The sequence below is a fragment of the Syngnathus scovelli genome, unplaced genomic scaffold (assembly GCF_024217435.2).
Source record: "Syngnathus scovelli strain Florida unplaced genomic scaffold, RoL_Ssco_1.2 HiC_scaffold_32, whole genome shotgun sequence".
Lineage (NCBI taxonomy): Eukaryota > Metazoa > Chordata > Actinopteri > Syngnathiformes > Syngnathidae > Syngnathus > Syngnathus scovelli.
In genome coordinates this window covers 947,904-962,658 of record NW_026061412.1, presented here as the reverse complement: position 1 = coordinate 962,658, position 14,755 = coordinate 947,904, and positions in this window count along the sequence as shown.

Sequence of the window (14,755 nt, the reverse complement as noted above, 5' to 3'; positions counted from 1 at the left end):
GGCATAATGTTGTTCAGTGCGGCATGGTGTTGTTCAGTGCGGCATGGTGTTGTTCAGTGCGGCATGGTGTTGTTCAGTGCGGCATGGTGTTGTTCAGTGCGGCATGGTGTTGTTCAGTGCAGGATGGTGTTGTTCAGTGCAGGATGGTGTTGTTCAATGCGGCATGGTGTTGTTCAGTGCGGGATGGTGTTGTTCAGTGCAGGATGGTGTTGTTCAGTGCGGCATGGTGTTGTTCAGTGCGGAATGGTGTTGTTCAGTGCGGCATGGTGTTGTTCAGTGCGGCATGGTGTTGTTCAGTGCAGGATGGTGTTGTTCAATGCGGGATGGTGTTGTTCAGTGCGGGATGGTGTTGTTCAGTGCAGGATGGTGTTGTTCAGTGCGGCATGGTGTTGTTCAATGCGGCATGGTGTTGTTCAGTGCAGGATGGTGTTGTTCAGTGCGGCATGGTGTTGTTCAATGCGGCATGGTGTTGTTCAATGCGGCATGGTGTTGTTCAGTGCGGCATGGTGTTGTTCAGTGCGGCATGGTGTTGTTCAGTGCAGCGTAATGTTGTTCAGTGCGGCATGGTGTTGTTCAGTGCGGCATGGTGTTGTTCAATGCGGCATGGTGTTGTTCAGTGCAGGATGGTGTTGTTCAGTGCGGCATGGTGTTGCTCAGTGCGGCATGGTGTTGTTCAGTGCGGGATGGTGTTGTTCAGTGCGGCATGGTGTTGTTCAGTGCGGCATGGTGTTGTTCAGTGCGGCATGGTGTTGTTCAGTGCGGCATAATGTTGTTCAGTGCGCCATAATGTTGTTCAGTGCGGCATGGTGTTGTTCAGTGCGGGATGGTGTTGTTCAGTGCGGCATGGTGTTGTTCAGTGCGGCATGGTGTTGTTCAATGCGGGATCGTGTTGTTCAGTGCGGCATGGTGTTGTTCAGTGCGGCATGGTGTTGTTCAGTGCGGCATGGTGTTGTTCAGTGCGGCATGGTGTTGTTCAGTGCGGCATAATGTTGTTCAGTGCGGCATAATGTTGTTCAGTGCGGGATGGTGTTGTTCATTGCAGGATGGTGTTGTTCAGTGCGGCATGGTGTTGTTCAATGCGGCATGGTGTTGTTCAGTTCGGGATGGTGTTGTTCAGTGCGGCATGGTGTTGTTCAGTGCGGCATAATGTTTTTCAGTGCGGCATGTTGTTGTTCAGTGCGGCATGGTGTTGTTCAGTGCAGCATAATGTTGTTCAGTGTGGCATGGTGTTGTTCAGTGCGGAATGGTGTTGTTCAGTGCGGCATGGTGTTGTTCAGTGCGGCATGGTGTTGTTCAGTGCGGCATGGTGTTGTTCAGTGCGGCATGGTGTTCAATGCGGGATCGTGTTGTTCAGTGCGGCATGGTGTTGTTCAGTGCGGCATGGTGTTGTTCAGTGCGGCATGGTGTTGTTCAGTGCGGCATGGTGTTGTTCAGTGCGGCATGGTGTTGTTCAGTGCGGCATGGTGTTGTTCATTTCGGCATAATGTTGTTCAGTGCGGCATAATGTTGTTTAGTGCGGCATGGTGTTGTTCAGTGCGGGATGGTGTTGTTCAGTGCGTTATAATGTTGTTCAGTGCGGCATGGTGTTGTTCAGTGCGGCATGGTGTTGTTCAGTGCGGCATGGTGTTGTTCAGTGCGGCATAATGTTGTTCAGTGCGGCGTAATGTTGTTCAGTGCGGGATGGTGTTGTTCAGTGCGGGATGGTGTTGTTCAGTGCGGCATGGTGTTCAATGCGGAATGGTGTTGTTCAGTGCAGGATGGTGTTGTTCAGTGCGGCATGGTGTTGTTCAGTGCGGCATAATGTTCAGTGCGGCATGGTGTTGTTCAGTGCGGCATGGTGTTGTTCAGTGCGGCATGGTGTTGTTCAGTGCGGCATGGTGTTGTTCAGTGCGGCATGGTGTTGTTCAGTGCGGCATGGTGTTGTTCAGTGCGGCATAATGTTCAGTGCGGCATAATGTTGTTCAGTGCGGCATAATGTTGTTCAGTGCGGCATGGTGTTGTTCAGTGCGGGATGGTGTTGTTCAGTGCAGGATGGTGTTGTTCAGTGCGGCATGGTGTTCAGTGCGGGATGGTGTCTTTCAGTGCGGCATGGTGTCGTTCAGTGCGGCATGGTGTCTTTCAGTGCGGCATGGTGTCGTTCAGTGAGGCATGGTGTTGTTCAGTGCGGCATGGTGTTGTTTAGTGCGGCATGGTGTTGTTCAGTGCGGGATGGTGTTGTTCAGTGTGGCATGGTGTTCAGTGCGGCATGGTGTTGTTCAGTGCGGTATCGTGTTGTTCAGTGCGGTATCGTGTTTCTCAGTGCGGTATCGTGTTGTTCAGTGCAGTATCGTTGTGTTGTTCGTATTGTGTTGTGTTGTTCGTAATGTGTTGTGTTGTTCGTATTGTGTTGTGTTGTTCGTATTGTGTTGTGTTGTTCGTATTGTGTTGTGTTGTTCATATTGTGTTGTTCATATTGTGTTGAGTTGTTCGTATTGTGTTGTGTTGTTCGTATTGTGTTGCCTTTAACACTTAGCCTCTAACACTTAGCCTCTAACACTTAGCCTCTAGCATCTAGAAGGTAAATAAATAGGAAGGAAGGACTCACCGGTGACGTCTTCGCCCACGTCCAAGCGTTGTACTTTGTATTTTCATCCTTCTGACAGTGGAAAACATAGCCAACAAACACCGTGGAACCTAAACGAATGAAAGAAAACTATCATTTGGCCACAACCAACATTCACAGATACAACACAATGTGACGTGCGGGGTTGAGGTTAAAGGTTGAGTGAAGGGCCCTCGTTTTAAACTACTTTTTTGAAAAGGATTGGGAACAAGTAAGACGTATTTAATTTATTTAATGGGAAGTAGTAAGAGCTATTGAATTTAATCTATGTATTATATTCTATTGTATTGTATTCTGTTGTATTCTTTTGGATTGTATTCACACTAACCCCACTAAAACTTCAGCCCACAAAAACTCGCCTCTGGCGCCTAGCCTCTGGCACTTAGCCTCTAACACTTAGCCTTTAACACTTAGCCTTTAACACTTAGCCTTTAACACTTAGCCTTTAACACTTAGCCTAGAAGGTGAATAAATAGGGTTAAAGGTTGAGTGAAGGGCCCTCGTTTTAAACTACTGTTTTGAAAAGGAGTGGGAACAAGTAAGACGTATTTAATTTATTTAATGGGAAGTAGTAAGACTTATTAAATTTATTTAATCTACTTTTCTTCCCAGGCAAAATTTGATGTGCTGCGATTCCAAATTTCCAAAGTGAATGAAGGAATGAAGTCCTTTAAATTATGATTTTGTATAAATACTAGGCATTAACACAAAATCGACGGCACAAAATGGGCAGACTTTACTTGTTTGAAAAGGACTGGTTACAAGACAGACTTTTTTAATTTATTTAATGGGAAGAAGACTTAGTTTAATTGATCTATTTTTGTTCCCTGGCAAAATTCGATTTGCTGCAATTCCAAATTTCCAAAGTGAATGAAGGCAAGAAGTCGTTTAAATTATGATTTTGTTTAAATACTAGGCATGGACACAAAATCTACGGCACAAAATGGGCAGACTTTACTTGTTTGAAGAGGACTGGTTACAAGACAGACTTTTCTGATTTATTTATTGGGAAGAAGACTTATTTAGTTTATTTAATCTATTTTTGTTCCCTGGCAAAATTGGATTTGCTGAAACTGTATTTTGCCAAATCTTGCCTTGAGACCTGATAGGAAGTATTAAACGCTTAGTTAAATCAATACAAGTTGGTAGTAAGAGCGAGTAATGTTGGTTGAACCGATGAATGAAGGTTGAAAGCAATTTAAATTATGACTTTGTATAAATACTAGATATTAACAGAACATCTACTGCGCGAAATGGGCAGAGTTTACTTGTTTGAGAAGGAGTGGCTTATTCAAAACTAAGATTTATTTAATCTGTTTGTTCCCAGGCAAAATTGGATGTGATGCAATTCCAAATTTCACCACATGACGGTGCCCAATTTCGACTTCATAGGACATATTAAACACTTAGCTTGTTATTATGTTCAAGGTAATCAGATTTGTTTATTATTCTAATGGCCTCTTCAAAACTATTCTGGATTACTACTTTGGATCTATTCTACATTACTTGGCAACAACATACTCTGTAACAGATTAGGCAGTATAATTAGTGTGAAGGTGAAGACCTTCACACTATTGTTATTGCTGTCCTTTATTAGTGTGAAGGTGAAGACCTTCACACTATTGTTATTGCTGTCCTTTATTATTATTATTATTAGTGTGAAGGTGAAGACCTTCACACTATTGTTATTGCTGTCCTTTATTATTATTAGTGTGAAGGTGAAGACCTTCACACTATTGTTATTGCTGTCCTTTATTATTATTATTCTACTTATTCCGCTCACTTTTTTGACGCTTAACTCCTTCCACATACTTCAACCGATTCACTCCATTCCACTTTTCACTTATTCCAAATATTCATGACACGGCTGCTTACATTTTTTTTGTTCGAAAAATTTTCCGTTTTCACAAAATTCACGATTTTGTGGCATTTTTTTCCCCATTCATTCTTAATGGCAGATTCAACATTTCACATTTTTGTTGTTCCAGTTTGAAATTCACTTATTTCAACACATTCAAATCACATTGGGGACATTCCCAAACTTGCCAAATTCAAAAATTTCACGTTTTCACTTTTAAAATTTGCACAAAATTTTGCAAAATTTCACAAAATTTAGTTTTTCACTTCTAGTTTCTACATTTTTCCACCGATTCAACTCGTTCCAACTTTCAACTGTTCATCTTTTGCCTACCTATTCCACACCGTCCCACTTAGCAAAATTTCCAAATTTTCAATTTTGAAATTCACACCAAATTTTCCCAAAATTTAGTTTTTCCCTTCTAATTTCTACATTTTTCAACCGATTCAACCCATTCCAACTTTATTCACTTTGTTCACCTTATGCTTACCATATTCACCAACCTTCACCCCCACTTCCACAATTCAACCCTTGACCCCCACTTCCAGAGTGGCGGCCATCTTGGATTGACCCTGAAGTGCCCCAATGAACCCGGAATGAACTGGAAGTGCCCCAAATCAAACCGGGATTGACCCCAAATGAACCGGAAGTGACCTCAGGTAAACCGGAAGTGACCCCAAATCAAACCGGAAGTGACCCCAAATCAAACCGGAAGTGACCTTTTTTAAACCGGAAGTGACCCCAAATAAACCGGAAGTGACCTCAGCTAGACCGGAAGTGCCTCTAATCAAACCGGAAGTGACCCAAATCAAACCGGAAATGACCATATTTCAACATTAAGTGCCCTAAATACCTACATTTGCGCTAACTTTTGCAAATTTTGCCCGATTAAACCCATTTCAACATTTTAACCCCAAAAGTGAACCTCCTGAAGCCGTTTCTTTCCTTTTGTTCCAAATTTCAGAAACTTTTGGTGCAATTTTTTTTTCTTTTAATTCCCATTCATTCTCTATTAGGATTCAAGATTTGCTCTAACTTCTACATTTTTTAACCGATTCAACTCGTTCCAACTTTCAACTGTTCCTCTTTTGCCTTCCTATTCCACAACTTCCCACTTACCAAAAATTCTCTACAATTTTGTTTTTCTACTCTAATTTCTACATTTTCAACTTATTCAACCCATTCCACCTTTCAACTGTTCATCATTTTCCTACCTATTCCACAACTTCCCACTTACCCAAAATTCCAAATTTTCAATTTTGAAATTCACACCCAATTTTCCCAAATTTCCTTTTTCCCTTGTAATTTCTACATTTTTCAACCGATTCAACTCTTTTCAACATCATTCTGCAACATTCCCCAAGTATTTATTCAACCTCTTCACCTTCACACGCAATTTCTTCAGGAATTGCAAATTCTAGTTATTATTATTCTACTTATTCCGCTCACTTTTTTGACGCTTAACTCCTTCCACATACTTCAACCGATTCACTCCGTTCCACTTTTCACTTATTCCAAATATTCATGACACGGCTGCTTACATTTTTTTTGTTCGAAAAATTTTCCGTTTTCACAAAATTCACGATTTTGTGGCATTTTTTTCCCCATTCATTCTTAATGGCAGATTCAACATTTCACATTTTTGTTGTTCCAGTTTGAAATTCACTTATTTCAACACATTCAAATCACATTGGGGACATTCCCAAACTTGCCAAATTCAAAAATTTCACGTTTTCACTTTTAAAATTTGCACAAAATTTTGCAAAATTTCACAAAATTTAGTTTTTCACTTCTAGTTTCTACATTTTTCCACCGATTCAACTCGTTCCAACTTTCAACTGTTCATCTTTTGCCTACCTATTCCACACCTTCCCACTTAGCAAAATTTCCAAATTTTCAATTTTGAAATTCACACCAAATTTTCCCAAAATTTAGTTTTTCCCTTCTAATTTCTACATTTTTCAACCGATTCAACCCATTCCAACTTTATTCACTTTGTTCACCTTATGCTTACCATATTCACCCCCTTCACCCCCACTTCCACAATTCAACCCTTGACCCCCACTTCCAGAGTGGCGGCCATCTTGGATTGACCCTGAAGTGCCCCAATGAACCCGGAATGAACTGGAAGTGCCCCAAATCAAACCGGAATTGACCCCAAATGAACCGGAAGTGACCTCAGGTAAACCGGAAGTGACCCCAAATCAAACCGGAAGTGACCCCAAATCAAACCGGAAGTGACCTTTTTAAACCGGAAGTGACCTTTTTAAACCGGAAGTGACCCCAAATAAACCGGAAGTGACCTCAGCTAGACCGGAAGTGCCTCTAATCAAACCGGAAGTGACCCAAATCAAACCGGAAATGACCATATTTCAACATTAAGTGCCCTAAATACCTACATTTGCGCTAACTTTTGCAAATTTTGCCCGATTAAACCCATTTCAACATTTTAACCCCAAAAGTGAACCTCCTGAACCCGTTTTTTTCCTTTTGTTCCAAATTTCAGAAACTTTTGGTGCAATTTTTTTTTCTTTTAATTCCCATTCATTCTCTATTAGGATTCAAGATTTGCTCTAACTTCTACATTTTTTAACCGATTCAACTCGTTCCAACTTTCAACTGTTCCTCTTTTGCCTTCCTATTCCACAACTTCCCACTTACCAAAAATTCTCTACTATTTTGTTTTTCTACTCTAATTTCTACATTTTCAACTTATTCAACCCATTCCACCTTTCAACTGTTCATCATTTTCCTACCTATTCCACAACTTCCCACTTACCCAAAATTCCAAATTTTCAATTTTGAAATTCACACCCAATTTTCCCAAATTTCCTTTTTCCCTTGTAATTTCTACATTTTTCAACCGATTCAACTCTTTTCAACATCATTCTGCAACATTCCCCAAGTATTTATTCAACCTCTTCACCTTCACACGCAATTTCTTCAGGAATTGCAAATTCTAGTTATTAGTGTGAAGGTGAAGACCTTCACACTATTGTTATTGCTGTCCTTTATTATTAGTGTGAAGGTGAAGACCTTCACACTATTGTTATTGCTGTCCTTTATTATTATTATTATTATTATTATTATTATTCTACTTATTCCGCTCACTTTTTTGACGCTTAACTCCTTCCACATACTTCAACCGATTCACTCCGTTCCACTTTTCACTTATTCCAAATATTCATGACACGGCTGCTTACATTTTTTTTGTTCGAAAAATTTTCCGTTTTCACAAAATTCACGATTTTGTGGCATTTTTTTCCCCATTCATTCTTAATGGCAGATTCAACATTTCACATTTTTGTTGTTCCAGTTTGAAATTCACTTATTTCAACACATTCAAATCACATTGGGGACATTCCCAAACTTGCCAAATTCAAAAATTTCACGTTTTCACTTTTAAAATTTGCACAAAATTTTGCAAAATTTCACAAAATTTAGTTTTTCACTTCTAGTTTCTACATTTTTCCACCGATTCAACTCGTTCCAACTTTCAACTGTTCATCTTTTGCCTACCTATTCCACACCTTCCCACTTAGCAAAATTTGCAAATTTTCAATTTTGAAATTCACACCAAATTTTCCCAAAATTTAGTTTTTCCCTTCTAATTTCTACATTTTTCAACCGATTCAACCCATTCCAACTTTATTCACTTTGTTCACCTTATGCTTACCATATTCACCCCCTTCACCCCCACTTCCACAATTCAACCCTTGACCCCCACTTCCAGAGTGGCGGCCATCTTGGATTGACCCTGAAGTGCCCCAATGAACCCGGAATGAACTGGAAGTGCCCCAAATCAAACCGGAATTGACCCCAAATGAACCGGAAGTGACCTCTGGTAAACCGGAAGTGACCCCAAATCAAACCGGAAGTGACCCCAAATCAAACCGGAAGTGACCCCAAATCAAACCGGAAGTGACCTTTTTAAACCGGAAGTGACCCCAAATAAACCGGAAGTGACCTCAGCTAGACCGGAAGTGCCTCTAATCAAACCGGAAGTGACCTAAATAGACCGGAAGTGCCTCTAATCAAACCGGAAGTGACCTAAATAAACCGGAAGTGACCCAAATCAAACCGGAAGTGACCCCAAATCAAACCGGAAGTGACCTTTTTAAACCGGAAGTGACCTTTTTAAACCGGAAGTGACCTCAGCTAGACCGGAAGTGCCTCTATTCAAACCGGAAGTGACTCAAATAGACCGGAAGTGACCCAAATCAAACCGGAAGTGACCATATTTCAACATTAAGTGCCCAAAATACCTACATTTGCGCTAACTTTTGCAAATTTTGACCGATTAAACCCGTTTCTACATTTTAACCCCAAAAGTGAACCTCCTGAAGCCGTTTTTTTCCTTTTGTTCCAAATTTCAAAAGATTTTGGCGCAATTTTTTTTTCTTTTAATTCCCATTCATTCTTTATTAGGATTCAAGATTTGCTCTAACTTCTACATTTTTTAACCGATTCAACTCGTTCCAACTTTCAACTGTTCAATTTTGGTTTTCTACTCTAATTTCTACTTTTTTCAACTTATTCAACCCATTCAACTTATTCAACCCATTCCACCTTTCAACTGTTCATCATTTTCCTACCTATTCCACAACTTCCCACTTACCCAAAATTCCAAATTTTCAGTTTTGAAATTCACACCCAATTTTCCCAAATTTCCTTTTCCCTTGTAATTTCTACATTTTTCAACCGATTCAACTCTTTTCAACATCATTCTGCAGCATTCCCCAAGTATTTATTCAACCTCTTCACCTTCACACGCAATTTCTTCAGGAATTGCAAATTCTAGTTATTATTATTATTATTCTACTTATTCCGCTCACTTTTTTGACGCTTAACTCCTTCCACATACTTCAACCGATTCACTCCGTTCCACTTTTCACTTATTCCAAATATTCATGACACGGCTGCTTACATTTTTTTTGTTCGAAAAATTTTCCGTTTTCACAAAATTCACGATTTTGTGGCATTTTTTTCCCCATTCATTCTTAATGGCAGATTCAACATTTCACATTTTTGTTGTTCCAGTTTGAAATTCACTTATTTCAACACATTCAAATCACATTGGGGACATTCCCAAACTTGCCAAATTCAAAAATTTCACGTTTTCACTTTTAAAATTTGCACAAAATTTTGCAAAATTTCACAAAATTTAGTTTTTCACTTCTAGTTTCTACATTTTTCCACCGATTCAACTCGTTCCAACTTTCAACTGTTCATCTTTTGCCTACCTATTCCACACCTTCCCACTTAGCAAAATTTCCAAATTTTCAATTTTGAAATTCACACCAAATTTTCCCAAAATTTAGTTTTTCCCTTCTAATTTCTACATTTTTCAACCGATTCAACCCATTCCAACTTTATTCACTTTGTTCACCTTATGCTTACCATATTCACCCCCTTCACCCCCACTTCCACAATTCAACCCTTGACCCCCACTTCCAGAGTGGCGGCCATCTTGGATTGACCCTGAAGTGCCCCAATGAACCCGGAATGAACTGGAAGTGCCCCAAATCAAACCGGAATTGACTCCAAAAGAACCGGAAGTGACCTCAGGTAAACCGGAAGTGACCCCAAATCAAACCGGAAGTGACCTTTTTAAACCGGAAGTGACCCCAAATAAACCGGAAGTGACCTCAGCTAGACCGGAAGTGCCTCTAATCAAACCGGAAGTGACCCAAATAGACCGGAAGTGACCCAAATCAAACCGGAAGTGACCATATTTCAACATTAAGTGCCCTAAATACCTACATTTGCGCTAACTTTTGCAAATTTTGCCCGATTAAACCCATTTCAACATTTTAACCCCAAAAGTGAACCTCCTGAAGCCGTTTCTTTCCTTTTGTTCCAAATTTCAGAAACTTTTGGTGCAATTTTTTTTTCTTTTAATTCCCATTCATTCTCTATTAGGATTCAAGATTTGCTCTAACTTCTACATTTTTTAACCGATTCAACTCGTTCCAACTTTCAACTGTTCCTCTTTTGCCTTCCTATTCCACAACTTCCCACTTACCAAAAATTCTCTACAATTTTGTTTTTCTACTCTAATTTCTACATTTTCAACTTATTCAACCCATTCCACCTTTCAACTGTTCATCATTTTCCTACCTATTCCACAACTTCCCACTTACCCAAAATTCCAAATTTTCAATTTTGAAATTCACACCCAATTTTCCCAAATTTCCTTTTTCCCTTGTAATTTCTACATTTTTCAACCGATTCAACTCTTTTCAACATCATTCTGCAACATTCCCCAAGTATTTATTCAACCTCTCACCTTCACACGCAATTTCTTCAGGAATTGCAAATTCTAGTTATTATTATTATTATTCTACTTATTCCGCTCACTTTTTTGACGCTTAACTCCTTCCACATACTTCAACCGATTCACTCCGTTCCACTTTTCACTTATTCCAAATATTCATGACACGGCTGCTTACATTTTTTTTGTTCGAAAAATTTTCCGTTTTCACAAAATTCACGATTTTGTGGCATTTTTTTCCCCATTCATTCTTAATGGCAGATTCAACATTTCACATTTTTGTTGTTCCAGTTTGAAATTCACTTATTTCAACACATTCAAATCACATTGGGGACATTCCCAAACTTGCCAAATTCAAAAATTTCACGTTTTCACTTTTAAAATTTGCACAAAATTTTGCAAAATTTCACAAAATTTAGTTTTTCACTTCTAGTTTCTACATTTTTCCACCGATTCAACTCGTTCCAACTTTCAACTGTTCATCTTTTGCCTACCTATTCCACACCTTCCCACTTACCAGAATTTCCAAATTTTCAATTTTGAAATTGACACCAAATTTTCCCCAAATTTAGTTTTTCCCTTCTAATTTCTACATTTTTCAACCGATTCAACCCATTCCAACTTTATTCACTTTGTTCACCTTATGCTTACCATATTCACCCCCTTCACCCCCACTTCCACAATTCAACCCTTGACCCCCACTTCCAGAGTGGCGGCCATCTTGGATTGACCCTGAAGTGCCCCAATGAACCCGGAATGAACTGGAAGTGCCCCAAATCAAACCGGAATTGACCCCAAATGAACCGGAAGTGACCTCAGGTAAACCGGAAGTGACCCCAAATCAAACCGGAAGTGACCCCAAATCAAACCGGAAGTGACCTTTTTCAACCGGAAGTGACCCCAAATAAACCGGAAGTGACCTCAGCTAGACCGGAAGTGCCTCTAATCAAACCGGAAGTGACCCAAATAGACCGGAAGTGACCCAAATCAAACCGGAAGTGACCATATTTCAACATTAAGTGCCCTAAATACCTACATTTGCGCTAACTTTTGCAAATTTTGCCCGATTAAACCCATTTCAACATTTTAACCCCAAAAGTGAACCTCCTAAAGCTGTTTTTTTTCCTTTTGTTCCAAATTTCAAAAAATTTTGGTGCAATTTTTTTTCTTTTAATTCCCATTCATTCTCTATTAGGATTCAAGATTTGCTCTAACTTCTACATTTTTTAACCGATTCAACTTGTTCCAACTTTGAACTGTTCTTCTTTTGCCTTCCTATTCCACAACTACCCACTTACCAAAAATTCTCTACAATTTTGTTTTTCTAATCTAATTTCTACATTTTTCAACTTATTCAACCCATTCGACCTTTCAACTGTTCATCATTTTCCTACCTATTCCACAACTTCCCACTTACCCAAAATTCCAAATTTTCAATTTTGTAACACACCCAATTTTCCCAAATTTCCTTTTTCCCTTGTAATTTCTACATTTTTCAACCGATTCAACTCTTTTCAACATCATTCTGCAACATTCCCCAAGTATTTATTCAACCTCTTCACCTTCACACGCAATTTCTTCAGGAATTGCAAATTCTAGTTATTATTATTATTATTATTCTACTTATTCCGCTCACTTTTTTGACGCTTAACTCCTTCCACATACTTCAACCGATTCACTCCGTTCCACTTTTCACTTATTCCAAATATTCATGACACGGCTGCTTACATTTTTTTTGTTCGAAAAATTTTCCGTTTTCACAAAATTCACGATTTTGTGGCATTTTTTTCCCCATTCATTCTTAATGGCAGATTCAACATTTCACATTTTTGTTGTTCCAGTTTGAAATTCACTTATTTCAACACATTCAAATCACATTGGGGACATTCCCAAACTTGCCAAATTCAAAAATTTCACGTTTTCACTTTTAAAATTTGCACAAAATTTTGCAAAATTTCACAAAATTTAGTTTTTCACTTCTAGTTTCTACATTTTTCCACCGATTCAACTCGTTCCAACTTTCAACTGTTCATCTTTTGCCTACCTATTCCACACCTTCCCACTTAGCAAAATTTCCAAATTTTCAATTTTGAAATTCACACCAAATTTTCCCAAAATTTAGTTTTTCCCTTCTAATTTCTACATTTTTCGACCGATTCAACCCATTCCAACTTTATTCACTTTGTTCACCTTATGCTTACCATATTCACCCCCTTCACCCCCACTTCCACAATTCAACCCTTGACCCCCACTTCCAGAGTGGCGGCCATCTTGGATTGACCCTGAAGTGCCCCAATGAACCCGGAATGAACTGGAAGTGCCCCAAATCAAACCGGAATTGACCCCAAATGAACCGGAAGTGACCTCAGGTAAACCGGAAGTGACCCCAAATCAAACCGGAAGTGACCTTTTTAAACCGGAAGTGACCTTTTTAAACCGGAAGTGACCACAAATAAACCGGAAGTGACCTCAGCTAGACCGGAAGTGCCTCTAATCAAACCGGAAGTGACCCAAATCAAACCGGAAGTGACCATATTTCAACATTAAGTGCCCTAAATACCTACATTTGCGCTAACTTTTGCAAATTTTGCCCGATTAAACCCATTTCAACATTTTAACCCCAAAAGTGAACCTCCTGAAGCCGTTTTTTTACTTTTGTTCCAAATTTCAGAAACTTTTGGTGCAATTTTTTTTTCTTTTAATTCCCATTCATTCTCTATTAGGATTCAAGATTTGCTCTAACTTCTACATTTTTTAACCGATTTAACTCGTTTCAACTTTCAACTGTTCCTCTTTTGCCTTCCTATTCCACAACTTCCCACTTACCAAAAATTCTCTACAATTTTGTTTTTCTACTCTAATTTCTACATTTTCAACTTATTCAACCCATTCCACTGTTTATCATTTTCCTACCTATTCCACAACTTCCCACTTACCCAAAATTCCAAATTTTCAATTTTGAAATTCACACGCAATTTTCCCAAATTTCCTTTTTCCCTTGTAATTTCTACATTTTTCAACCGATTCAACTCTTTTCAACATCATTCTGCAACATTCCCCAAGTATTTATTCAACCTCTTCACCTTCACACGCAATTTCTTCAGGAATTGCAAATTCTAGTTATTATTATTATTCTACTTATTCCGCTCACTTTTTTGACGCTTAACTCCTTCCACATACTTCAACCGATTCACTCCGTTCCACTTTTCACTTATTCCAAATATTCATGACACGGCTGCTTACATTTTTTTTGTTCGAAAAATTTTCCGTTTTCACAAAATTCACGATTTTGTGGCATTTTTTTCCCCATTCATTCTTAATGGCAGATTCAACATTTCACATTTTTGTTGTTCCAGTTTGAAATTCACTTATTTCAACACATTCAAATCACATTGGGGACATTCCCAAACTTGCCAAATTCAAAAATTTCACGTTTTCACTTTTAAAATTTGCACAAAATTTTGCAAAATTTCACAAAATTTAGTTTTTCACTTCTAGTTTCTACATTTTTCCACCGATTCAACTCGTTCCAACTTTCAACTGTTCATCTTTTGCCTACCTATTCCGCACCTTCCCACTTAGCAAAATTTCCAAATTTTCAATTTTGAAATTCACACCAAATTTTCCCAAAATTTAGTTTTTCCCTTCTAATTTCTACATTTTTCAACCGATTCAACCCATTCCAACTTTATTCACTTTGTTCACCTTATGCTTACCATATTCACCCCCTTCACCCCCACTTCCACAATTCAACCCTTGACCCCCACTTCCAGAGTGGCGGCCATCTTGGATTGACCCTGAAGTGCCCCAATGAACCCGGAATGAACTGGAAGTGCCCCAAATCAAACCGGAATTGACCCCAAATGAACCGGAAGTGACCTCAGGTAAACCGGAAGTGACCCCAAATCAAACCGGAAGTGACCCCAAATCAAACCGGAAGTTACCTTTTTAAACCGGAAGTGACCCCAAATAAACCGGAAGTGACCTCAGCTGGACCGGAAGTGCCTCTAATCAAACCGGA